The sequence below is a fragment of the Amphiura filiformis genome, chromosome 6 (genome assembly GCF_039555335.1).
Source record: "Amphiura filiformis chromosome 6, Afil_fr2py, whole genome shotgun sequence".
Classification (NCBI taxonomy): domain Eukaryota; kingdom Metazoa; phylum Echinodermata; class Ophiuroidea; order Amphilepidida; family Amphiuridae; genus Amphiura; species Amphiura filiformis.
The window spans coordinates 54,492,032-54,517,214 of record NC_092633.1 but is presented as its reverse complement, the minus strand read 5'-3'; the positions used below and the strand labels follow the sequence as shown (position 1 = coordinate 54,517,214).

General features: G+C 35.4%; 1 long non-coding RNA gene across 1 annotated transcript; it reads left to right on the top strand.

The window, feature by feature from the left end:
* The first annotated feature begins 5,101 nt into the window (after positions 1-5,101).
* LOC140154288 (uncharacterized) lies at positions 5,102-25,166 on the top strand. Its single transcript, XR_011859295.1, has 3 exons — positions 5,102-5,516; positions 7,681-7,829; positions 25,120-25,166. It is a non-coding gene; the product is annotated as an uncharacterized lncRNA (long non-coding RNA).
* The last annotated feature ends 17 nt before the right edge of the window (positions 25,167-25,183 follow it).

Here is a 25,183-nt window from a genome sequence, read left to right as displayed (position 1 = left end):
GTATGGCGCCCCTGATGCGAGATACTATTGACAGTGGCGTAGATTTCTTTTTGACATTGGGGGGATGGGGTTGGAAAAAATTTTGGAAATATAATGAATGCAGTACTTTTTGGCGACAGAATAAGTTCATGGTGCAAATGCGCGCGAAGCGCGCGAACAATTTTGCTGTTTTGAAGCTAAACTGATGAAATATGGTGCAAAAGCGGAATAAATGCTCGCGAAGCGCGCAAAAATTTGCACTTTTGGGGCTAAAATGGGCAAATATGAGGTTAATTTGATCAGAAACCCATATTCAGGCGTCAACATTGGGGGATGATTGTATGGAGCATCCCCCCTGGTAAAATATTGGGGGGATAAATCCCCCCCCCCCCGGATCTACGCCTATGACTATTGATTTATATGAAAGGCTCGAGGTCACCTGAATATTGTTCGACGAACGATGATTTCAAAAACCCCCAATGAAAATTTACCTACCCAGTAACTGTTGTCAAATACGCCTGGATAGTTCCAAAATGGCTGATAACGAACTGAAAGAAAATGTTAATAGAGAGAGAGATTGCGATTTCCAAACGTAGGTAACGGACATACGTCGATCTATTCAAAACCATTCTCCTGTATCGAAGCGAGGTCACGTGCGAAATCAACGTAGATACATCGTTGAAAATGCACAAAATGTGTCCATTTCACAATACTAGTATGTTAAAGACAGTCAAGGATAATAAAAATACGAAGGAAATTCTAATTTTTATTATGATCCTTTTGTTTATAACAAATATAGTAGGTACAGCGATGTATTAAAATTGACTAAATTTATACGCGATGTCCATACGCAGAGATTGCCCATTGAAATGTGTGTGATACTTTGCGTATAAAAAATGACATTGCGATTTCACATTTTGGACACCAACGTCGTATAAAACGCAGGTGTTACGTAGAAATAAGCTGATTTTACGACATGTCGAAGTTCATGCAACGCGCCTAATTTTCAGGATGAAAAAGTTTCATTTTGAAAGTAAAGTCATGATATATGGATGTAGTGATCCTTAATCTACCAAAATATATGTTTTTGGGCAACTATAATATTTGGGGAGCACAAAAACACAATTATTAAGTTTAAGCAGCATGTTAAGTCAAAATTTTAGTCAAAATCAAAAGCGTGCTGTTTGAATTAGGCAGAGACTCGGTAGCCTGCGGTTACCATTAACTTTTCAATCACTAAGCCTTCTATCGACCTAGATCAGATATTATAGTCTTTGTTCCAGCCGCCTTGTTCTCTATCGTGACGAATGAGCACAATCCAGTTTGGAACCGACAAAAGCAATATTTAACACCATATTAACGTACGTAAAAACGTACGTTAAAACGTACGGTCGCGGTCCACGTGCTGCGTAACATCGCAATCTCTCTATTAGTGCGGTACAAGCGTACCCATTTTTATCATACTGCAGTTACTGTCCGTTTTCCTATACACAATACACAGTGCTCTCACCATTGACGCGTGACCTTTACAAATGATCTACGTTGGAAGAATGGGCACTTGCCTAGTTAACATCACTGTGTGAAAAATAACCAGCCAATATGTTAGCTATTCTCCAAACTTCTAGCAAATATATTTCTCTAACATGACCTAAAATTACAGCTAGGTTAGATGTTCAGAAATAGTCGCACTTTTGTAAAATATGAGTGAGGGCAAGGCATAGCTAGCCAACTCCCCGTGTTAATTGAATGGAGATTTGACCGAAAATATTGGTATCGGACCGCTCACTTCTGAAGGATGCCACAAAAAACGGTACAAGCTACATTTTAACTATTCTCTGGCAATCATCATGATGAGTTTCTTATATAGTATGCCGAAATTGGGTACTGTAGGTGATTGACAAATGGTCGCACTTTTCTGATAAATAAGTGACAGTGAACATGAAATATCAGCGCCCATAAACCCAAGTTAGTAGCTAGTTAGTGGAGGCCGTCACGGACTGATTATTGATTATTGAAGTGCCTTATTAATAGATACGCACGATTTAGGGCAAGAAAAACAAACCGGGACACTTTTGGAGACATCATCATCATCATCATCATCATCATCATCATCATCATCATCATCATCATTATCATCATCATCATCATCGACATCATCATCATCATCATCACTTTCTACATTTTTTCTAAACAACATAGGGCCTACCGTTTTAATAAGATTTTTTTCTTGAAATGCATGTAACTATAATTATTGTTTAGAGCGTGATGAAATAAAACATCACGATTTTCATCACAAAACAAATATAATGCATAAGAAATCGTTTGTTTTAGAGCGTGATGATGAAATAAAACATCACGATTTTCATCCCGAAACAAAGTAATACATAAGAAATCAATTTTTCGTGAGTGATGAAATAAAACATCAAAATTGTCATCACGAAACAAAGTAATACATGAGAAATCGTTTGTTTTAAAGCGTGATGAAATAAAACATCACGATTTTCATCACAAAACAAAGTAATAGGCCTACAAAAGAAATACATTTTTCAAGAGTGATTGAATAAAACATCACGATTTTCATCACGGAACAAAGTAATACATAAGACATCGTTTGTTTGATTGCAATCAACCGCGACAGTTCGTCTCACACACATAACAATGCACTGCGATCAAATAGGTTGATGACAACATTTGATTGAATGGACTGCACTGCGCCATGATTACGTGCACCTGTTCAAATCCTTTGTTTGGAGCCAATCAATAATTTCACGTACAGCCTCTATGCAAATTAGAGTTTACACACGCTGCAGCTGGGGTAATCGACCGAAGCTTGTTGCCGTTAGTGATCGAATGCATGAGCTTATTTGCTTTACTGAATCGATTTACTGGTTTAATTTCCTGTTAACTGGGTTTAATGCCACAAAGGTCGAATCGCCTTTGCCATGGACTACACCACATTTCGCCATAATATATTCTAGAAACGCTTGCTGTTAGAATAAGAAAAATTTTAATTGTAATTATTGCACAGGTCACGGCGACCCTGTGACCTTTCCGGAAAAAGCCGAGTGGCAGGTTTTTCAAATAAATATTTTCTGTGTAAAAACTGTACCATCAGATAGGTAATGGAATATATGAATATTAACTGTACATCTATCACAACAATTTTTGATAACAACTTGCGTCACAATTGATCTAGTATAGAAGGTAGAGAATTTATTTCAATCTTATATACGCCATTTTTTTTTTGGAATTAAGTGAAAATTAATTCTGTAAAAACTGCATTTTTTTTATGTAATTTTCACATTAGACCCGACAAAAGATTACCGTTTTGTTGTTATGATAATCTAATCTTTTGATTTTGTAAATAAAATTAGGGGTCTAATGTGGATTTAGGATGCAAACTGGAACAATCCAATGCCTTGTCAAAATCATTTGCTTCAAAATGGAGTTCGGATGCACTTCGTAATACAACTTCCGCCACTGCGGGAAACCACATGCACAGCAGAGCACATGGCCGATATCAAAATCGATTTTATGTATTGTGTATGTATGCCTATTCATAGGACCCTCGTATTAATTGTCTCTATGCGCTTGAGAATTCAACAATATAAATAATGGTAGCTTTATTATAATACACATTAATGTTTTAAGGAGATAAAATTCCAAAATATGATGCAGTAATGAAGTTGCGATTTATTAATATTATAGGTATAAATTTTCACGATGACACTATCAAGTTCTTCGTGGTCGAGCGGTCTAAGGCGTTGGACGTATGGTATACGTGATACTAGCCAAAGCGGTGAGCCGTGAGTTCGAACCCCGCCTCTGCCAAACTTTAAAAGAAATAAAAATAAAAATTTTACTTTTTAAATATTTCATATTGGGGAAATGTGACTGGGAGAATTTATGTATGGCGTGGAGTGGTGTGGCCATGGACCATGACTGCATCATGTATGACATGAAAGTAATCTTGAAACTTGGTCAAAGTGTTTCTAATATGCTCTAATGTATTATATAATGAAGCCGCCCCCTAATTTGCATATTTGCATAATTAATTAGCATTTATGCAAATTAGCTCATTAATTATGCAAATATGCAAATTAGAGGGCGGGTTCACTATATAATACATTAGAACATATTAGAAACACTTTGACCAAGTTTCAGGACAAAAGTGTGCAAAATAAAAGTACCCTGAACATTTATGCATGGATTTTTAGCAAAATATTGGCAAAAATTACATATTAATGAGCCTTTGCAGTCCTTTTAGCTCATTAACTATATTGATTATTGACAAAAACAATAGGATACAAAGAACATATAAAGGGCATACTGATCAGTGTACTTTACCCTACTCAATTAATCTGTTTAAAACATGCACAAAGCATTTCCTAATTTCTAGAAAATGCATCCAATACCACCATAAACACGTCCAGAAAAAGGAAAATGCCTGGCAGGCAATAGCATTCCAATGCTGTAGTGATGGTAAGTAATGTTTTATGCAAATAATATGATATTTAGGGTTACAAACATAACCTACCAATGTATATAAGTTGGAATGTTTCCTGTGTTCTCTAACATGTCTAAACGATCTGGCTATTACATACACGAATAGAAGTGGCCATTCAATCTTTACCAAATCTGTCATATTTTTAAACAAAGGAATAAACACAATATTTTGAGGTTTATGATTTATATCGTACTTTCACTTTCAAGTGGCGCAGAAAGGCGTCAAACTTAGCTCCCTAGTAACCCCCCCCCCCCCAAAAAAAACCAACACACACACAAAACCCACACACACAAAATTGGGCCAAATCATGCCAATACCAAGAATATCCGATTACTAAAACATTTTAAGAGTTTAATACCTGTTTATGTTCACCGTACCGGCAAATCCTTTACTTTGGAAGATTCCAGATATAACATAATATTATAGAAACTTATGACAATGAGTAACAACAAAATATCAGTCCTAATCCTATAATCCTAAAATTATAGCTGTTGACTTGTATTGTTGGTCGCGAGGTAGCAGCCAAAAAGATCGATTTTCATTGTCTAAATTGAAAAATAACGCCTTGATGTTTTTTGCAGAAATTCAGTATACTTTGAAAACTTGCTACCCAGGACTTGCTTACTGCTATTGTTATGATTGTTGTTATTGTGTTATGTACGTTTTACGAAGGTGATCGTGGTGATGTTGTTTCAGTCCTCTTTACAACATAACACAAGAACCACAGGACCTATAAAAGTATATCAGATTTGAATCCTCTACACGCTCGCTATGAAATAATCAATGCAATTTTTGCTCACACCCGTTCCCTGGATGCTGACGCTGTGAACTACCAAATCGCAACAGTTGAAAATAGTTACTCACCTAAACAGTCCAACGGGAAATAATTTTTAGAACGTCATTTTTTCCTACAGTCGGCCAGGACAGTCGGGAGGAGCGGCTTGCTTGTAACTCGTTATTATGGATTTGGACATATTTTGTCGTGTTTCCTGCTTTATTTGCTTGCTTTTGGCACAGCAAAACATTATGGGTAAGTTTTCAGCAGTTCATTTAAAAACAATTTCTGTTTGTATTAATGTTATTTCGGACAGAGTTTGTTCAGGCCGGGGTTCAGGCTAGCTTACTTCGAACTTTGCGCAAACCCCGGACCCAACCCTCATAGAAATGTCTTCTTAGGCTTGTACCGGGGCCAACTAAGCACACCCAACATAAAAGTGCCCACATAGTTGCCGTTAATTATCTTGTGTTCTACTAACAAATAAAATTGTTCACTTGATTGTTGGGATTGGTTCTTTTCCGTGTTCTTTGTCTTCAAATCTATTTCTCACTTCTCTTTCCATAGGCCAGCTAGTCCTGCCAGCAAGACTTCAGTCTTTATCATAAACATAATGACATCTAGGTATGACGAGTTACAGTTACTGGAACTATAGGCCAGCATGCTTATATAGACTTTTAAGACTGGCTTGAGCATTTCGTTTGAGCCTCGTCTAATCAGGACCCAAATGTGTCTCTACATGGAGCGACCGTTTAAACAAACAAACAAACAACCAACCAAAAAATGAGTCAAAAAAGTTTAGAAAATAGTCGGGTTTTTTATTAATGCGATTAATGAGATGTTCACCTGTCACTTATAACATTTCTCATTTTCGACACTTTCCACTTGAAATAAGTTCTATCATTTAAAGCATAAAACCTATTAGCTTCATGTCATTGGGTCTTTCCAAATCGACACTTTTCAAGTTTCAACACGTTTTCTCTTATAATCTTCACAAAACACGTTGGCTCTTTCAAAATCGACACTTTTGGAAGTTTTCAACACCTTTTCTCAAAAGAGAAATTTGGTCGTCTGTGTCTTATATCATTTCTTATTTTCAAAACTTTTTACTGAAAATTAATTCTACCATGATAAGATTGATCATTTAATTTAAGACTAATTTTACCATATATATAACACAAAACCTACTAGTTTCACAAATGATATTGGCTTTTTCAAAATCGACACTTAAGGGATCTAAAATGAGCGTTTATTGCGTTTCGACAGTATTTTTTGTAGGACATGAGAGCACCTCAGACCTATAGAATTGCATTCTGAATACGAAGAATGTCTCTCTGATATCAAATAATTTTCCTTTTTGAAAATAACAATATAATATAAATTTTATGACAAATTATAATAATTTGATATTTCTCAAATTTTTTATATATAACAGTCCTCTAATTAAATTATATAAATCTAATGATAAATTCTTAAAGTGTATGTAGCAGGGAGGAAAAGCCGACGGTCAATTGAAAATTTGGACCTTTCATATTGAAGATATGGATTTTTCCCCAAAAGACCTATTTTTTTGGTGTTTTGGGAAAAAAATCCATATCTTCAATACGAAAGGTCAAAATTTTCAATTGATCGTCGGCTTTTCATCCCACCTACATACACTTTAAGTGTAAATCATCAGATTTATAAAGTTAATTCAAGTACTGTTAAATATCAAAAATATCAATTTTTAATGATTTGCCATAAAATGTGTATTAAATTGCGAAGTTCAAAAAATCAAAATTATTTGATATCAGAAATGACATTCTTCGTATTCAGAATGCAATTCGATATGTCTGATGTGCTCTGATGTCCCAAAATAAATACTGTCCAAACGTTCATACCCCAGCCCTTAACTGTATACGTGGTAAAGGGAAATTTGGTCATTTATCTCTTGTATAACATTTCTCATTATCAACATTAACCTAACTAGCTTCATATTACACCGGTCTTTGTAAATCGACACCTTTTGAAGTTTTCCACCCTTTTTCTCAACAGTGAAATTTTTCATGGCCTGTCTTTTATAACATTTCTGATTTTCAAAACTTTTCATTGAAATTTAATTTTCAAAACCTGCCTCTTGAAAAACAAAAAGTATTGAAAGCTTCAAAAAAAGCGTCGATTTTGAAAGAGCTTTTATGTCATTTTTACAGCCAGTAGATTTTATCCCCGCCCCAAAATATATACTGACTACGGGCCTGAGGATACTTAGGTGAAACTCTGCTTTCTTTCCGTATGCAAAATTTTGTGGTGGATATAGTCTCACAGAGGCCGTAGCATTCTTTATCAGTGTGCTGGTAAAAAAAAAAAACCTGCGCCGGGCAGCTACCGCTTAAAAGCACATCTATGATTATGTTCTCCGACTGATTTTCTCATTATACAGGTGTCTATTCGGCGAATTATTATAGAGAATTACTTGACAAATTGTTTGACCCCACCAATGATTACTACAAAGTGATTCGCCCCGTCAAAGATAGCTCATTTCCAGTCAATGTTTCTATGCAACTAGTTCTTACTGATATCACTGCAGTGGTGAGTATTAAACATGTTAAAGGCATATTCCGTAATTTACTGACCGGAGGATCGTAAAAACTCAACAAAATTCAGATATTGGCAACTTTTTTAGCGTTATAGTGATTAAGCCGAAAGCTAGAGTCAAAATAAGACATCTTACATGAGTGTAATTTCCCTAGCAAAATTAGCTACGTGTCATTTCAATGGGGCTTTAACTTAATCAATTCTTACTCTTTTCCTTGTTTTTGCCCAAGTTTTCATTTCAAAAATACTTAATGACAATTTTAATGACATATCCTTCACTTTCAGGCAATTTATACACAATTTTATTTTTTTTTACACCTTCGCTTACGTGCGGGAGCGGTTTTGTCGGTAGATTTGGTCTGAGCGAGTGCTTTGTGAATTTCCAATTACGATAAACGCAAAGGTTCAGTGCTTTTTGTAGATGTTCCCGTTCCTGTTCCTTCGCGTCCTCACTAGAGGGAATAGTGTTCGCTCTATGAAATAAAGTGCGTATTACACCCACAATCTCAGAAAATATTGTTCGAACACTTTAAAGGCCTTATTGGAAATAGTCCCCCTTCTACCCCCGTACAATGTTGGCATACCCAATATGCTCATCTTCACATATCTTCTCCCAACATTGATTGGTGGGGAAAGGGAGGGATATGCTTAAGATGAACATTGAGAGAACTCTATTATAAATCTTAGTTTCCAGTGACTCATATAGCGTGCGCACTATACTAAGATGAACATGGGAATTACAGTGGGTGTTCGAACACATTTTTTTTGTTTTTTTCTACAAAATTGCTTAGCAAAATCATCTGATTTTTGTTTTTGGACAATAACTCTGCAGTTACGCCTTCGATTTTAATGCAATTTGGCACACATGTTAGACATATAATTTGCTATCATCCCACAAAATATGGAGGAAATCAATGAATATTTTGATAGCGTTCTGTTAGTATAATTAACATAGCGTTTTGTACACACAAATACAGGCCTAAATTATTTATGTGCCATGTTTATTGAGCATATGTACATGTGGTATAATTAATTTAGAGAAGGTGTTAATATTTTATATTCAGCTAAAAACAGACATTACTCGTAAATTTAATGTTATGTATTTAAATGTCACAAATTTACCACTGTGTGATAAATCGGAGGGGGACGAGAGAGAGAGCGAGTGATAGGAAGGAGAGATACGCACAGGCTATGCACATTTATTGTTTTTAAAAACATTACTTGACCAACATTTAAGAAAATCAGCCTAATGTGTGAAATTGTGTTCATTAAACATTTTAAATACACCATGGTTAGGATGGTCAAATGGTGAATCATAACGATTTACACACATAGACAAGCACGCATTTCCAACGATTCACCATATAATAGAAAAGTAAATCCTATTATTCTTTATGTTTTGTGGTCAACCGTGCACAATGTGTGTTTTCAATGGGGAGATGTGCAATGATTTACCTTTACCATGAATAGGCTTTCACACTTTCAGTGTACACAGTTATACCCACTGAAGAGACAACGCAAATCATGTTTAATGAAATGTGCCAATTTGAGATTGCATAGGCCTAATAATAAAGGTCATTATCTATAATGCTCATAATGATCGGTGTTTGTTTAACTGAAAAACAACATTTTTGAATTGTTTATATTTTCTTTCTTTTTTCGATCCAAAATAATGACAATCATGAAATAAGCCTGAACTTGCACACCAATCATTGACCATGTTAGTTAAAATATTATTGATTGATGTGTCCTATACATTGCGCATGTGTCTTTTAATGTAAAATTGGACTTGAACTTGAAACATATTGAACAGCAAGTGACATTTGCACTTTTTATTCTTCCTTCTTTTTAATGCATTATTTTCCTTTTACTTAGATTTTTTGTTTTATCTTCCTTTATTTAATTTTGGCATTTTCTTTCCTATTTTGTGTTGGTTTTGTTTCTTTGTTTCTTATATCTTTCATTATTATTTTTTGTGGGGGGGGGTCTTTAATGACTTCTTTTTCGTTTTATTTGCTTGAAATCTTTGAAGTTTACTTTTGTGGGGTCAGGAATTACTGGTTTGGAAGGAGAAGTTTGGCAATGCATTGGACATAGGGTGGTAGATGTCGTTGCATTATTTTGCTATCTACTGCAGATAGCATTGACATATTTGCATTCCACATGCGTGTAATGTTTGATTGACGGTGCCCTTAGTGTTATAGCAAATATAAAAGATGGTCCATGATTGTCCAAAAACATTGTCAACTTTTTAGCTATTCAAATTGCTATGTTTTAAACTGTTTGGGGATATGTATCAGGTATTTTACGTCTTATTCGACTTAAATTATTCAAAATTTGATGAAAATATATGTTTAAAGTGACCGATCCCTGAAATATTTGTGGATGTAATGTAATATTATTTATTGCATGTGTTCCCTATTATATATAAACTAACATGTCCAAGTTTCATTTGAATCGCTCTACTGGATCTGAAGTTATGATCCCAAATGTGAAAAAAGCAAACACTGATTTTAGAATTCCTCAGACAATCTCAGAAAATATTGTTCGAACACTTTAAAGGCCTTATTGGAAATAGTCCCCCTTCTACCCCCGTACAATGTTGGCATACCCAATATGCTCATCTTCACATATCTTCTCCCAACATTGATTGGTGGGGAAAGGGAGGATATGCTTAAGATGAACATTGAGAGAACTCTATTATAAATCTTAGTTTCCAGTGACTCATATAGCGTGCGCACTATACTAAGATGAACATGGGAATTACAGTGGGTGTTCGAACACATTTTTTCCGGGATTGTCTACAAAATTGCTTAGCAAAATCATCTGATTTTAGTTTTTGGACAATAACTCTGCAGTTACGCCTTCGATTTTAATGCAATTTGGCACACATGTTAGACATATAATTTGCTATCATCCCACAAAATATGGAGGAAATCAATGAATATTTTGATAGCGTTCTGTTAGTATAATTAACATAGCGTTTTGTACACACAAATACAGGCCTAAATTATTTATGTGCCATGTTTATTGAGCATATGTACATGTGGTATAATTAATTTAGAGAAGGTGTTAATATTTTATATTCAGCTAAAAACAGACATTACTCGTAAATTTAATGTTATGTATTTAAATGTCACAAATTTACCACTGTGTGATAAATCGGAGGGGGGACGAGAGAGAGAGCGAGTGATAGGAAGGGAGAGATACGCACAGGCTATGCACATTTATTGTTTTTAAAAACATTACTTGACCAACATTTAAGAAAATCAGCCTAATGTGTGAAATTGTGTTCATTAAACATTTTAAATACACCATGGTTAGGATGGTCAAATGGTGAATCATAACGATTTACACACATAGACAAGCACGCATTTCCAACGATTCACCATATAATAGAAAAGTAAATCCTATTATTCTTTATGTTTTGTGGTCAACCGTGCACAATGTGTGTTTTCAATGGGGAGATGTGCAATGATTTACCTTTACCATGAATAGGCTTTCACACTTTCAGTGTACACAGTTATACCCACTGAAGAGACAACGCAAATCATGTTTAATGAAATGTGCCAATTTGAGATTGCATAGGCCTAATAATAAAGGTCATTATCTATAATGCTCATAATGATCGGTGTTTGTTTAACTGAAAAACAACATTTTTGATTTGTTTATATTTTCTTTCTTTTTTCGATCAAAAATAATGACAATCATGAAATAAGCCTGAACTTGCACACCAATCATTGACCATGTTAGTTAAAATATTATTGATTGATGTGTCCTATACATTGCGCATGTGTCTTTTAATGTAAAATTGGACTTGAACTTGAAACATATTGAACAGCAAGTGACATTTGCACTTTTTATTCTTGCTTCTTTTTAATGCATTATTTTCCTTTTACTTAGATTTTTTGTTTTATCTTCCTTTATTTAATTTTGGCATTTTCTTTCCTATTTTGTGTTGGTTTTGTTTCTTTGTTTCTTATATCTTTCATTATTATTTTTTGTGGGGGGTCTTTAATGACTTCTTTTTCGTTTTATTTGCTTGAAATCTTTGAAGTTTACTTTTGTGGGGTCAGGAATTACTGGTTTGGAAGGAGAAGTTTGGCAATGCATTGGACATAGGGTGGTAGATGTCGTTGCATTATTTTGCTATCTACTGCAGATAGCATTGACAAATTTGCATCCCACATCCGTGTAATGTTTGATTGACGGTGCCCTTAGTGTTATAGCAAATATAAAAGATGGTCCATGATTGTCCAAAAACATTGTCAACTTTTTAGCTATTCAAATTGCTATGTTTTAAACTGTTTGGGGATATGTATCAGGTATTTTACGTCTTATTCGACTTAAATTATTCAAAATTTGATGAAAATATATGTTTAAAGTGACCGATCCCTGAAATATTTGTGGATGTAATGTAATATTATTTATTGCATGTGTTCCCTATTATATATAAACTAACATGTCCAAGTTTCATTTGAATCGCTCTACTGGATCTGAAGTTATGATCCCAAATGTGAAAAAGCAAACACTGATTTTAGAATTCCTCAGACAATCTCAGAAAATATTGTTCGAACACTTTAAAGGCCTTATTGGAAATAGTCCCCTTCTACCCCCGTACAATGTTGGCATACCCAATATGCTCATCTTCACATATCTTCTCCCAACATTGATTGGTGGGGAAAGGGAGGGATATGCTTAAGATGAACATTGAGAGAACTCTATTATAAATCTTAGTTTCCAGTGACTCATATAGCGTGCGCACTATACTAAGATGAACATGGGAATTACAGTGGGTGTTCGAACACATTTTTTCCGGGATTGTCTACAAAATTGCTTAGCAAAATCATCTGATTTTAGTTTTTGGACAATAACTCTGCAGTTACGCCTTCGATTTTAATGCAATTTGGCACACATGTTAGACATATAATTTGCTATCATCCCACAAAATATGGAGGAAATCAATGAATATTTTGATAGCGTTCTGTTAGTATAATTAACATAGCGTTTTGTACACACAAATACAGGCCTAAATTATTTATGTGCCATGTTTATTGAGCATATGTACATGTGGTATAATTAATTTAGAGAAGGTGTTAATATTTTATATTCAGCTAAAAACAGACATTACTCGTAAATTTAATGTTATGTATTTAAATGTCACAAATTTACCACTGTGTGATAAATCGGAGGGGACGAGAGAGAGAGCGAGTGATAGGAAGGAGAGATACGCACAGGCTATGCACATTTATTGTTTTAAAAACATTACTTGACCAACATTTAAGAAAATCAGCCTAATGTGTGAAATTGTGTTCATTAAACATTTTAAATACACCATGGTTAGGATGGTCAAATGGTGAATCATAACGATTTACACACATAGACAAGCACGCATTTCCAACGATTCACCATATAATAGAAAAGTAAATCCTATTATTCTTTATGTTTTGTGGTCAACCGTGCACAATGTGTGTTTTCAATGGGGAGATGTGCAATGATTTACCTTTACCATGAATAGGCTTTCACACTTTCAGTGTACACAGTTATACCCACTGAAGAGACAACGCAAATCATGTTTAATGAAATGTGCCAATTTGAGATTGCATAGGCCTAATAATAAAGGTCATTATCTATAATGCTCATAATGATCGGTGTTTGTTTAACTGAAAAACAACATTTTGAATTGTTTATATTTTCTTTCTTTTCCCTCTTCCGATCCAAAATAATGACAATCATGAAATAAGCCTGAACTTGCACACCAATCATTGACCATGTTAGTTAAAATATTATTGATTGATGTGTCCTATACATTGCGCATGTGTCTTTTAATGTAAAATTGGACTTGAACTTGAAACATATTGAACAGCAAGTGACATTTGCACTTTTTATTCTTCCTTCTTAATGCATTATTTTCCTTTTACTTAGATTTTTTGTTTTATCTTCCTTTATTTAATTTTGGCATTTTCTTTCCTATTTTGTGTTGGTTTTGTTTCTTTGTTTCTTATATCTTTCATTATTATTTTTTGTGGGGGGTCTTTAATGACTTCTTTTTCGTTTTATTTGCTTGAAATCTTTGAAGTTTACTTTTGTGGGGTCAGGAATTACTGGTTTGGAAGGAGAAGTTTGGCAATGCATTGGACATAGGGTGGTAGATGTCGTTGCATTATTTTGCTATCTACTGCAGATAGCATTGACTAATTTGCATCCGGCGTCCGTGTAATGTTTGATTGACGGTGCCCTTAGTGTTATAGCAAATATAAAAGATGGTCCATGATTGTCCAAAACATTGTCAACTTTTAGCTATTCAAATTGCTATGTTTTAAACTGTTTGGGGATATGTATCAGGTATTTTACGTCTTATTCGACTTAAATTATTCAAAATTTGATGAAAATATATGTTTAAAGTGACCGATCCCTGAAATATTTGTGGATGTAATGTAATATTATTTATTGCATGTGTTCCCTATTATATATAAACTAACATGTCCAAGTTTCATTTGAATCGCTCTACTGGATCTGAAGTTATGATCCCAAATGTGAAAAAGCAAACACTGATTTTAGAATTCCTCAGACAATCTCAGAAAATATTGTTCGAACACTTTAAAGGCCTTATTGGAAATAGTCCCCTTCTACCCCCGTACAATGTTGGCATACCCAATATGCTCATCTTCACATATCTTCTCCCAACATTGATTGGTGGGGAAAGGGAGGGATATGCTTAAGATGAACATTGAGAGAACTCTATTATAAATCTTAGTTTCCAGTGACTCATATAGCGTGCGCACTATACTAAGATGAACATGGGAATTACAGTGGGTGTTCGAACACATTTTTCCGGGATTGTCTACAAAATTGCTTAGCAAAATCATCTGATTTTAGTTTTTGGACAATAACTCTGCAGTTACGCCTTCGATTTTAATGCAATTTGGCACACATGTTAGACATATAATTTGCTATCATCCCACAAAATATGGAGGAAATCAATGAATATTTTGATAGCGTTCTGTTAGTATAATTAACATAGCGTTTTGTACACACAAATACAGGCCTAAATTATTTATGTGCCATGTTTATTGAGCATATGTACATGTGGTATAATTAATTTAGAGAAGGTGTTAATATTTTATATTCAGCTAAAAACAGACATTACTCGTAAATTTAATGTTATGTATTTAAATGTCACAAATTTACCACTGTGTGATAAATCGGAGGGGGGACGAGAGAGAGCGAGTGATAGGAAGGGAGAGATACGCACAGGCTATGCACATTTATTGTTTTTAAAAACATTACTTGACCAACATTTAAGAAAATCAGCCTAATGTGTGAAATTGTGTTCATTAAACATTTTAAATACACCATGGTTAGGATGGTCAAATGGTGAATCATAACGATTTACACACATAGACAAGCACGCATTTCCAACGATTCACCATATAATAGAAAAGTAAATCCTATTATTCTTTATGTTTTGTGGTCAACCGTGCACAATGTGTGTTTTCAATGGGGAGATGTGCAATGATTTACCTTTACCATGAATAGGCTTTCACACTTTCAGTGTACACAGTTATACCCACTGAAGAGACAACGCAAATCATGTTTAATGAAATGTGCCAATTTGAGATTGCATAGGCCTAATAATAAAGGTCATTATCTATAATGCTCATAATGATCGGTGTTTGTTTAACTGAAAAACAACATTTTTGAATTGTTTATATTTTCTTTCTTTTTTCGTTCCAAAATAATGACAATCATGAAATAAGCCTGAACTTGCACACCAATCATTGACCATGTTAGTTAAAATATTATTGATTGATGTGTCCTATACATTGCGCATGTGTCTTTTAATGTAAAATTGGACTTGAACTTGAAACATATTGAACAGCAAGTGACATTTGCACTTTTTATTCTTCCTTCTTTTTAATGCATTATTTTCCTTTTACTTAGATTTTTTGTTTTATCTTCCTTTATTTAATTTTGGCATTTTCTTTCCTATTTTGTGTTGGTTTTGTTTCTTTGTTTCTTATATCTTTCATTATTATTTTTTTTTGGGGGGGGTCTTTAATGACTTCTTTTTCGTTTTATTTGCTTGAAATCTTTGAAGTTTACTTTTGTGGGGTCAGGAATTACTGGTTTGGAAGGAGAAGTTTGGCAATGCATTGGACATAGGGTGGTAGATGTCGTTGCATTATTTTGCTATCTACTGCAGATAGCATTGACAAATTTGCATCCCACATCCGTGTAATGTTTGATTGACGGTGCCCTTAGTGTTATAGCAAATATAAAAGATGGTCCATGATTGTCCAAAAACATTGTCAACTTTTTAGCTATTCAAATTGCTATGTTTTAAACTGTTTGGGGATATGTATCAGGTATTTTACGTCTTATTCGACTTAAATTATTCAAAATTTGATGAAAATATATGTTTAAAGTGACCGATCCCTGAAATATTTGTGGATGTAATGTAATATTATTTATTGCATGTGTTCCTATTATATATAAACTAACATGTCCAAGTTTCATTTGAATCGCTCTACTGGATCTGAAGTTATGATCCCAAATGTGAAAAAGCAAACACTGATTTTAGAATTCCTCAGACAATCTCAGAAAATATTGTTCGAACACTTTAAAGGCCTTATTGGAAATAGACCCCCTTCTACCCCCGTACAATGTTGGCATACCCAATATGCTCATCTTCACATATCTTCTCCCAACATTGATTGGTGGGGAAAGGGAGGGATATGCTTAAGATGAACATTGAGAGAACTCTATTATAAATCTTAGTTTCCAGTGACTCATATATAGCGTGCGCACTATACTAAGATGAACATGGGAATTACAGTGGGTGTTCGAACACATTTTTCCGGGATTGTCTACAAAATTGCTTAGCAAAATCATCTGATTTTAGTTTTGGACAATAACTCTGCAGTTACGCCATCGATTTTAATGCAATTTGGCACACATGTTAGACATATAATTTGCTATCATCCCACAAAATATGGAGGAAATCAATGAATATTTTGATAGCGTTCTGTTAGTATAATTAACATAGCGTTTTGTACACACAAATACAGGCCTAAATTATTTATGTGCCATGTTTATTGAGCATATGTACATGTGGTATAATTAATTTAGAGAAGGTGTTAATATTTTATATTCAGCTAAAAACAGACATTACTCGTAAATTTAATGTTATGTATTTAATGTCACAAATTTACCACTGTGTGATAAATCGGAGGGGGACGAGAGAGAGAGCGAGTGATAGGAAGGAGAGATACGCACAGGCTATGCACATTTATTGTTTTTAAAAACATTACTTGACCAACATTTAAGAAAATCAGCCTAATGTGTGAAATTGTGTTCATTAAACATTTTAAATACACCATGGTTAGGATGGTCAAATGGTGAATCATAACGATTTACACACATAGACAAGCACGCATTTCCAACGATTCACCATATAATAGAAAAGTAAATCCTATTATTCTTTATGTTTTGTGGTCAACCGTGCACAATGTGTGTTTTCAATGGGGAGATGTGCAATGATTTACCTTTACCATGAATAGGCTTTCACACTTTCAGTGTACACAGTTATACCCACTGAAGAGACAACGCAAATCATGTTTAATGAAATGTGCCAATTTGAGATTGCATAGGCCTAATAATAAAGGTCATTATCTATAATGCTCATAATGATCGGTGTTTGTTTAACTGAAAAACAACATTTTTGAATTGTTTATATTTTCTTTCTTTTTTCGTTCAAAAATAATGACAATCATGAAATAAGCCTGAACTTGCACACCAATCATTGACCATGTTAGTTAAAATATTATTGATTGATGTGTCCTATACATTGCGCATGTGTCTTTTAATGTAAAATTGGACTTGAACTTGAAACATATTGAACAGCAAGTGACATTTGCACTTTTTATTCTTCCTTCTTTTTAATGCATTATTTTCCTTTTACTTAGATTTTTGTTTTATCTTCCTTTATTTAATTTTGGCATTTTCTTTCCTATTTTGTGTTGGTTTTGTTTCTTTGTTTCTTATATCTTTCATTATTATTTTTTGTGGGGGGTCTTTAATGACTTCTTTTTCGTTTTATTTGCTTGAAATCTTTGAAGTTTACTTTTGTGGGGTCAGGAATTACTGGTTTGGAAGGAGAAGTTTGGCAATGCATTGGACATAGGGTGGTAGATGTCGTTGCATTATTTTGCTATCTACTGCAGATAGCATTGACAAATTTGCATCCCACATCCGTGTAATGTTTGATTGACGGTGCCCTTAGTGTTATAGCAAATATAAAAGATGGTCCATGATTGTCCAAAAACATTGTCAACTTTTTAGCTATTCAAATTGCTATGTTTTAAACTGTTTGGGGATATGTATCAGGTATTTTACGTCTTATTCGACTTAAATTATTCAAAATTTGATGAAAATATATGTTTAAAGTGACCGATCCCTGAAATATTTGTGGATGTAATGTAATATTATTTATTGCATGTGTTCTCTATTATATATAAACTAACATGTCCAAGTTTCATTTGAATCGCTCTACTGGATCTGAAGTTATGATCCCAAATGTGAAAAAGCAAACACTGATTTTAGAATTCCTCAGACAATCTCAGAAAATATTGTTCGAACACTTTAAAGGCCTTATTGGAAATAGTCCCCTTCTACCCCCGTACAATGTTGGCATACCTAATATGCTCATCTTCACATATCTTCTCCCAACATTGATTGGTGGGGAAAGGGAGGATATGCTTAAGATGAACATTGAGAGAACTCTATTATAAATCTTAGTTTCCAGTGACTCATATAGCGTGCGCACTATACTAAGATGAACATGGGACTTACAGTGGGCGTTCGAACACATTTTTTCCGGGCTTATCTACAAGATTGCTTAGCAAAATCATCTGATTTTAGTTTTTGGACAATAACTCTGCAGTTACGCCTTCGATTTTAATGCAATTTGGCACACATGTTAGACATATAATTTGCTATCATCCCACAAAATATGGAGGAAATCAATGAATATTTTGATAGCGTTCTGTTAGTATAATTAACATAGCGTTTTGTACACACAAATACAGGCCTAAATTATTTATGTGCCATGTTTATTGAGCATATGTACATGTGGTATAATTAATTTAGAGAAGGTGTTAATATTTTATATTCAGCTAATAACAGACATAACTCGTAAATTTAATGTTATGTATTTAAATGTCACAAATTTACCACTGTGTGATAAATCGGAGGGGGACGAGAGAGAGCGAGTGATAGGAAGGAGAGATACGCACAGGCTATGCACATTTATTGTTTTTAAAAACATTACTTGACCAACATTTAAGAAAATCAGCCTAATGTGTGAAATTGTGTTCATTAAACATTTTAAATACACCATGGTTAGGATGGTCAAATGGTGAATCATAACGATTTACACACATAGACAAGCACGCATTTCCAACGATTCACCATATAATAGAAAAGTAAATCCTATTATTCTTTATGTTTTGTGGTCAACCGTGCACAATGTGTGTTTTCAATGGGGAGATGTGCAATGATTTACCTTTACCATGAATAGGCTTTCACACTTTCAGTGTACACAGTTATACCCACTGAAGAGACAACGCAAATCATGTTTAATGAAATGTGCCAATTTGAGATTGCATAGGCCTAATAATAAAGGTCATTATCTATAATGCTCATAATGATCGGTGTTTGTTTAACTGAAAAACAACATTTTGAATTGTTTATATTTTCTTTCTTTTTTCGATCCAAAATAATGACAATCATGAAATAAGCCTGAACTTGCACACCAATCATTGACCATGTTAGTTAAAATATTATTGATTGATGTGTCCTATACATTGCGCATGTGTCTTTTAATGTAAAATTGGACTTGAACTTGAAACATATTGAACAGCAAGTGACATTTGCACTTTTTATTCTTCCTTCTTTTTAATGCATTATTTTCCTTTTACTTAGATTTTTGTTTTATCTTCCTTTATTTAATTTTGGCATTTTCTTTCCTATTTTGTGTTGGTTTTGTTTCTTTGTTTCTTATATCTTTCATTATTATTTTTTGTGGGGGGTCTTTAATGACTTCTTTTTCGTTTTATTTGCTTGAAATCTTTGAAGTTTACTTTTGTGGGGTCAGGAATTACTGGTTTGGAAGGAGAAGTTTGGCAATGCATTGGACATAGGGTGGTAGATGTCGTTGCATTATTTTGCTATCTACTGCAGATAGCATTGACAAATTGCATCCCACATCCGTGTAATGTTTGATTGACGGTGTGCCTTAGTGTTATAGCAAATATAAAAGATGGTCCATGATTGTCCAAAAACATTGTCAACTTTTTAGCTATTCAAATTGCTATGTTTTAAACTGTTTGGGGATATGTATCAGGTATTTTACGTCTTATTCGACTTAAATTATTCAAAATTTGATGAAAATATATGTTTAAAGTGACCGATCCCTGAAATATTTGTGGATGTAATGTAATATTATTTATTGCATGTGTTCCCTATTATATATAAACTAACATGTCCAAGTTTCATGTGAATCGCTCTACTGGATCTGAAGTTATGAAAAAAAAAAAAAAAAAGCAAACACTGATTTTAGAATTCCTCAGACAATCTCAGAAAATATTGTTCGAACACTTTAAAGGCCTTATTGGAAATAGTCCCCTTCTACCCCCGTACAATGTTGGCATACCCAATATGCTCATCTTCACATATCTTCTCCCAACATTGATTGGTGGGGAAAGGGGATGGGGATATGCTTAAGATGAACATTGAGAGAACTCTATTATAAATCTTAGTTTCCAGTGACTCATATAGCGTGCGCACTATACTAAGATGAACATGGGAATTACAGTGGGTGTTCGAACACATTTTTTCCGGGATTGCAGTTTGTGCACCAATGGGTGGTGTGATTCAAACAATAGATACTGATCTGTGTGCGTGTCCTTGCGGTAGACCGATGTTTCTAGGCTGCCATCGCTTTGCACTGTAACCAAACAGTCTAGAAACGCAAGTTTGTTGTCTTTCAGTTCTTCCTGCGTGAACTTGATATGTTCATTGACACTATTGATATGATCGTAGAAAGGGGCTAGTTGATCTTTACGTAGCTTCACCCAAGTATCATCAACATAACGATACCAGTAGTGCGAAGGGGGGTACCAGCATACGATGTAAGGGCCAACTGTTCAAACTGTTCCATAAACAAGTTTACGACAATCGGTGATACTGGTGATCCCATTGCGCAACCATGGCGTTGTCTGTAGAACTTGCCATCGTAGAGATAAAGTAGGTCGTGTTCAGACATAATTCAAGAACTTCACACACTTGGTCAGGACTGAGGTTTTTCGCTCCTTTAGGCTTGAATTTTGTTTCGATTGGCAGGGATGGGCTTCTCCAAAGGCGTTCCAGTTTCCAGAAAGCTGCAGAGGCTAGTATTTTTCTTCTTTTTAGGTCTCCAGCACTAGAGCCCATCTTGGAACCCAAGTACGTCTGTGACATGGTACTACCATAGACTTCAAGCGCTGGTTGGGCGTTACAGTTTGCAGTCATATATTCTGTCTTTTGGGTGCGCTGATGACAAGGCCTAGATCTGCTGCCGCAGTTGCAGATTTCTTCAGAAGGTAATCTACCAGGATAATGAACAGGAATAGTGCTAACACATCACCCTGAAGCACTCCAGTTGTTCCTTCGAAGGCTCTGCGATACTTCCATCTACCATAACGGCACTATTGGAGTCCTTGTAGAGCACCTGGATGGCATTTACCACAATCTTTGGTATTCCATAATGCCGCAGCACTGAAAACATGACGGATCTGTTGATGGAGTCGAAGGCTTTTTTGAAGTCCACAAAGGTGACTGTCAAGGGAAGTTCGCATGGCTCTTGCTTTCCAATACTCAGCAACTTCACGAACTGCTGTTTCAAAGGTCTCATACCTATCAGAGATGGGTGTGGCGTCATCCATGCTTAAGACCTGGAATCTGTTTGATAGCTCCAGCTGTAATTCCTCCTTTGTATCAGGATCTTGCAACTTCTTCCAGTTGTCTGGTAAAAGACGTAGATGAAGATGACATGCTTGTGTACCTCTATGGCTGCGCCAAACAAGGACAATGGCTCAGATGGGACTCTACCATGCAAGTAGATACATCATGGAAGAAGCTCCTGTATGTATGGACACCAGAGCTCCTATCTTTCCATGTCAATGCCATCCACGACCAACTTCCATCACCAGCTAATTTGAGACTCTGGAGAAAGACCAACCTTGGATCCTGCCATTTATGTCATCATAATAACTGTACTCTATTCCATATCTTAAACTATTCTCTGCAGAGTGGTAGATACAACTGGAGACATGATCAGACACTGAAAGATGTAGCAAATGGCATAATGCCCTTCATTGAAGAGGCAAATCAGAAGTCGTATATCCCTCCAGAAGATACCAGCTATATGACTACTATCAAATTCCGCACTGAAGATGGTGTAACCTACCGGAATCCAGCACTGCCTCTTCCAAAAGAGATCCAACAATTAACAAACCTCTTACAGAAGGCCAATGACTAGGAATTTCTGATTGATGAGAAACAGTAGTATTTCCTCCCATAATCACAGAGACCGCAAAACGTACTGATATTACAATCTATTCTGAAAGGACCAAAACAGTTATCATCATTGAGCTTACAGTCCCAATGGAAGAAAACCTGTCAAATGCCAATGCAAGAAAGGAAAGCAAATATCAAGATCTTGTAGCCGACTGCGAAAATAGGGGATGGTGTACGCACTACTTCGCACAAATTATTGAAATGGGAAGCAGAGGTATCTATAACACATCGCTGACAAAATGCATTGCTGCTCTTGGAGTACCAAGTGGAAAGAGACGTAACATCATGGACGTGGCTTCTAAAACTGCACTCAGAACCAGCAAAGCATTCCGACAGATAGACCTGATTCAATGCTGGGAAGTGAAGTTAAAGAAGTCGTACCAGCACAAGACACTCAGACCTAAATATGCCAAGTGATACTCCAACTGATAGTAAGACTAGGTTCCTGTAACCAGTCATTATCCTTAATGACACACAGCGTCATCATCCCTATATCTTCGTGTCAAAAATTGCCGTGATAGTACGGCGAATCCTCTCGTTTTTCAACAGCTACGCATGACGATTTTGTTCGAGATAGGCCGAGCGACTCAGGCTAAGCATGATACCATTTACACGATATGAGATACCACATGATTGCTGTGGATATATTTTACATACTGCAGTTACTGCCCGTTTTCCTATACACAATACACAGTGCTCTCACCATTGACGCGCGACCTTTACAAATAGTCTATGTTAGAAGTATATTGCATTTGCCTAGTTAACATCACTGTGTGAAAAATAACCGGCCAATATTTAAACTATTCTCCAAACTTCTAGCAAATATATTTCTCTAACATGACCTAAAATTACAGCTAGGTTAGATGTTCAGAAGGGGTCGCACTTTCGTAGAATATGCGTGAGGGCAAAGCATAGCTAGCTCATAGCTAGCCAACTCCCCGTGTTAATTGAATGGAGATTTGACCGAAAATATTGAGCTATTTTGGTAATGGACCGCTCCGTTCTGAAGAATGCCACAAAAAAACGGTACAAGCTACATTTTAACTATTCTATGAAATTCTAGAAAATATAGTTTTGTAACATGTCCTAAATTTTTAGCTAATTTAGGTGTTTGGAGAGGGTCGCACTTTTGTGTTTTAGGAAGGATATGTAAACAACAGATAACACCAAAAATATGAAGAAATTATTTCCAAACCGTGTTAAGTCAACAATCATTATGTTGCTCATTTTCAAGAATGCTGGTTAAAAAAAAGCAGGCCATTGTCTCATTTCGTGAACAAAGGTCCACTACCATTGTTTCCTTTCGTTTCCTTTATAATCGGTTACCCAACTGAAGCTATAATATCAGCGTGTAAAACAGACACATGTGCACAACCAGAGAAGATCCGATTTAATCAGTTGAGCTGTTTCAATGAGTGTTATCTTGGTTTAATAGCTTTTAATGGGGTTTAAGTCCTGCAAAGGTCGAGATGAATTCTACTGTAGACATGACTGCATCATGACTGCATTTTATACATTGCGTTCGGTGAAATACCAATCGCCCGTCGCTCACCAACGGAGTATTAAGTTGCAGGGAAAATATTTATAATACAGGGTGTCGACACTGTGTGACATTGCACATCCCAGTTCCACCAGTGCAAGCTCTGCTCAGCTGACTCTAGCTCAAGGGTCTGCTGGGTACTTGGCACGCTGGTTTACGCCACTCATACCAGCTGTTCCTAGCCTGAAAGTAGGACGGAGTGCCCACTCTCTGATGATGGTTTAATTAAATTTACCTCTGAGGGAAGCGGGACGGTTGGGATCCCTCAAAACCGGTTTAACCCACTAGAGTCTGGTCCTAAGTCCAGAGACCTCAGAGATGATTCCTGCTTCGTGGACACGTCGTCAAAGGATGTCCTTTTGAGCTCGCCGCACTTGAGCTGGTGTGTACGCAGGTGCTCGGGATCATTTCGGCTGATAGAGTTCATGTCAGCACTGAAATATGCTCTGAGGAAAGTCTGTTTAACCCACCAGAGTCTGGTCCTAAGTCCAGGGACCTCAGAGAATTGTTTGATGCCTACGCAAGACAAGGAGATATGCAGCTCAAGAAGAGGCATTATAATGGAGTGCTCATCTGTATAAGGGTAAAGCTCCGAAGGTGACTGCGCTGGTGCTCTACCAATGAATTACTTCTGTTTTATTACATTTTATCCCCAACATACTCATGATCAGGGCACAGTTCTTGAACCCCGATGCATTTGTATATTCATTGAAGCACCTTTGACAATTAGTGAACCAAAAACTCATACTCTGTAACTGCAGGTCAAATTTTGCACTATCATTGTTTAATTGAGGTTCTTGAAAATACCGTATACCATTGGGATAAGGCCATTGTGGTCCATAGTAATAACCCTAAGTGATTTGCAAGTTTACCTTGCTGTATTTCTTTTCATTATAGTCACACACAGACAGAAATTATAAATATTTGAAATGTCTTCTAGACTATTACGGGCATAATTTACAAATTATACATGTATATTATTGATTTTATTATTGATTTTATTATTTATCAATTTATTCAATTATTTATGATCTTCATCTATGATGTTGTCTTTTTTTAAGACAGTTCTAGTTACTATTGCATTTATTGTAACGTAACGCTTTTTGCCTTTTATTCTCCTCATAGGAAGAAATAAATCATCAAATTGAGCTTAATGTTTGGGTACGGCAAGTAAGTATTCGCAAACAAA